Source organism: Octopus bimaculoides, chromosome 28, assembly GCF_001194135.2.
Source record: "Octopus bimaculoides isolate UCB-OBI-ISO-001 chromosome 28, ASM119413v2, whole genome shotgun sequence".
In the NCBI taxonomy this organism is placed as follows: domain Eukaryota; kingdom Metazoa; phylum Mollusca; class Cephalopoda; order Octopoda; family Octopodidae; genus Octopus; species Octopus bimaculoides.
Window position 1 is genome coordinate 1,948,448 of NC_069008.1, and position 4,325 is coordinate 1,952,772.

The window sequence follows — 4,325 nt, forward strand, 5'->3', positions numbered from 1 at the left end:
ATATATATATATATATATATATATATATATATATATATACATACACATATATACACACAAACATATACATGTGTATGTGTACACACACACATGCATACTCATATAGAAGAGCTTCTTTCAGTTTCCATCAGACAAATCCACTCACAAAGTCTGGACCAGACCAGAGCAGTGTTCAGAAGATGCATTGCCAAGGTGCCTTGCCATGGGACTGAACCTTAAACCTCACGGTTACAGAGCAAACCTCTTAACCACACAGCCATGCTTGCACCATTTTATGTGTGTGTGTGTGTGCATGTATGTGTGAGGGTGTGTGCATGTTTGCTTGTTAGTCAGTGTGACCATTTGTATGTGTGTGTCAATCATGTTAGGCCCCCCCCCAACACCACCACCACCACCAAAATCGAATACAAAATGGAATGCATTTCCTCCCAAGCCCTCTTCCCTCCCTCCCTACTTCTCCCCTCCCCTCGAAACAATCAATGTGAAAAGATTCGCTCACACACACACACACACACACACACACCTCCATGTCATAAACCCCACAAAGCTGTCCTCATTTACTAATTAGCAAGTAGCTAACGCAACAACAAATAATAATGATAATAATTATAACGATAATAAAATTTTTGGCACAATGATAATGAAGATGATAATGAAGATGATGATGATGGTGATGATGATGGTGATGGTGATGGTGATGATAACACTGGTAGTAGTAGTAGTAGTAGTAGTAGTAGTAGTAGTAGTAGTAGTAGTAGTATAGTGGTGGTGGTGGTGGTAGTGGTAGTGGTGGTGGGAGTGGTGGTGGTGGTGGTGGTGGCGGTGGTAGTGATGGTGGTGGTGGTGGTCGTCGTCGTAGTGGTGGCAGTTGTAGTAGTGGTGGTGATGGTGGTGGTGGTGGCGGCAGCAGCGGTGGTGGTGGTTGTAGTAGTAGTAGTAGTAGGAGGAGGAGGAGGAGTAACACTAATGGTTCCTTCATTTAATAATAATAATAACAATAATAATAAGAAGTAGAAGAAGAGGAAGAGGAAGAGGAAGAAGAAGAAGAGGAAGAAGACCAAAAAACAATGACAATGATGATGATGATGATGATGATGATGATGATGCTGATGATAACAAAAACGACTTCCCACTGTTATTTTCAGCAGTTATTTTTAAGTGATCGCAATTAACCTTAATTATCTATTTTCACCTCTGTTCCTCCATTTGTTTGTACCCAAACGCTTGACCCTGTTATTACGTACTGCACAATATCGTCCACCTTTTCCATGCTTACATGGATCCAGTGGAGTCTTTTCTGGGTTTTTGTTTTCTTTTTTGTAGCAGATTTTTCAATTGTCGGACGTCACCTTTCCTGTCTTCAACGCTCAACTTTTTCCAAAACAAGGTGATATTTTCACCTGACCAATCATCATCATCGTCATCAGTTAATGTCCGTTTTCCTATGCTGGCATGGGTTGGACTGTTTGGCCAGAGCTGTTGAGGCCAGGGACGACATCAGGCCCCACTGTCTGTTCTGGTATGGTTTCTACAGTTGGACGCCCTTCCTAATGTCAACCACTCTACAGAGTATAAAGGGTAAAGAGACCCCCTCCCCCGGTCATGAATGACCATGGGATTGCACCTAGAAAGTGACCCTCCAAGGCACCAATTTGGGCATGGTTGTTTTTATGGAAGACCAGCAGTTGCCCATGCATACCAGCCTCCCCTCTGCATACCACTCATGTTATCCAAGGGAAAGGCAAAGGGGCCGATACAGCTTGGCACCAGTGACGTCGCAACTCATTTCTACAATTGAGAGAATTGGAACAATGTGAAATAAAGTGTCTTGCTCAAGAACACAGCACACAGTCTGGTCCAGGAATCGAACTCGCTATCTCATGATTGTGATCCCGGCGCTCTAACCACTGAGCCATGTGCATTATACATATGATAAAGACCCTCTTTGATCATGTTCGACCATGGGATTGCACCTAAAAAGTGACCCTCAGAGGCACAAGTCTGGCCATGGTTGATTATGAAAGTCTAGCAGTCGCCCATGCATACCGGCCTCCTCATTTCTACAGCTGAGTGAACTGGAACAACGTGAAATAAAGTGTCTTGCTCAAGAACACAACACACAACCTACTCCAGGAATTGAACTCACTATCTCATGATTGCGAACTTGATGCTGGGGTATAACTTGCAGTGAATTTTAGTCAATCATAGCAACCACCATTATTTCATTTAGTTTGACAAAGTTATTAATTTGACACAACATAGGGTTTTCTTAAGCAACCAGTAAAAAAGTATAAAGACTGCCTTTGGTCACAAATGACCATGGGACTGCACCTAGAAAGTTCCACTCCTTAGTAACTCACCATGACATTCTTTTTTTTCTACCAAGATCCGTCGCCCAGACACCACTTCGTATTCACTTCTTCCTCTTTTTTATATCTTCGTTTCTCTCTTCGTGTTGTTCTCTGACCCGGTGAAACTGGGCTTAGCTGCTAGTATATATATATATATATATATATAGGTATGAGGGCTCTGAAAGGGGTCTCAGGGAATAGTGTCCCTGCCTTCCTGAGCTAGTTTTCCACCACATTTCTTAAAAATCGTGTTAGAGGCCTTGGTCTCGGGACCATGCATGTCTAGAAATTAAGGTTGGGGGTAAGCAAGGGTATGCTCCCTGTAGAAAATTCATCCCCAAAAAAGCCTCATGATAGCAAAGCAGAATGGGCAACAACCAGCCCAAAGGCTGGGGTGGGCTGCACCTTCCTACCTCAGTTTCTATGGCATTGAGGTAGATCCAGCCACTCCCGTTAACGGGGACAAAGCCTGGATTTAAAACACTGGATGATGATGATGATCTGTTTATCTATCTATACACACACATATATGTATGCAACAGGCTTCTTTCAGTCTCCATCTACTAAATCCACTTACAAATCTTTTGTCAGTCCGAGGCTAAAGTAGAAGACACTTGCCCAAGGTGCCACGCAATGGGATTGAACCTGGAACCATAGGGTTGGGAAGCAATCATCTTACCACACAGCCAAAACACAGAAATATGTCAGTAGTGAGGTAAGGATGGTGATGTTGATGGCATTAGAGGATAGAGGTGGTGGTGGGCATGGTAGGAGGGGTTGTTTGAGCAGTCTGGCTTGTGTTGAGCAGAGTGTTTTTTAGTGGGGTGGCGGTAGTGGTATGCTGGTAGTGGTGGTGATAGTAGTAGTATGGGATTGTCAAGGTTTGAGTCTGTGAGCGGTGTGGTGCTGGTGGTGATGGTATGAAATTGGTGGTAGCTGTGGAGGGGTGGTAGTGGTTATGGTGGTGTTGAGGATAGTGGTGGTGGTGGTGATGGTGGTGGTATTGAGTATGGTGGTTGTGGTGGCAGTGAAACAATTAGTGGCGTTTATGGTGGTGGCCATGGCAGATGCAGTGGCAGTGGCAGGAGGGCAACAACCATTATGGTGGGAGTACTATTGGTAGTAGCAGCAGCAGCTGCAGCAGTAGCAGGAGTAGTAATAATTAGAGGGGAGGAGGGGAGGAGGGGAGGGGAGAAGGAGGAGTGGTGGTAGTAGTAGTTTTAGCAGTAGTAGTAGCGGTAGGGGTGGGAGTGGTAGTAGTAGTAGTAGAAGTGGTGGTGGTTGTAGTACTAGTGGTAGTAGTAGTAGTAGTGGTGGTGGTGGTGGTGGTGGTGATGGTTGTAGTAGTGGTGGTGGTGGTAGTATTAGTAGTAGTAGTAGTAGTGGTGGTGGTAGTGGTGGTGCTGGTCGTAGTACTAGTAGTAGTAGTAGTAGTGGTGGTGGTGGCGGCGGCGGTAACCATCGATCGATCCCACATGAAAACAACAAACCACGTGACTGTCAAACGTGAAAGACTGACATTACCCCCACACAAAATCTCCGCCTTCACATATAAAGACATGTATGCGCGGGCGCGCGTATGTATACGTAATATAATAATAATAATAATAAGTGTTCTCAGTAGCGAATGAATAGAGATTATGTGGTTTTGTTATGCTGTACTGGGATACCGAAATTAACATCCGAAGATCCAAAATACACAATACAAGGCGCATTTGTGTGTGTGTGTGTGTGTGCAGAGACACACACACACATGTAAAAATGCATGTTCAAGCACATATATTTACACATATACGATGCTTATAACGCACACATGCATGCATACATACAAATAAATAGATAGATAGATAGATACACTGATAGATAGATAGATAGGTGTATATACATATGTATGCATACATGTACACATATATATATATACATATAGGCCTATAAATATATATATATATATATATATATATATATATATATATA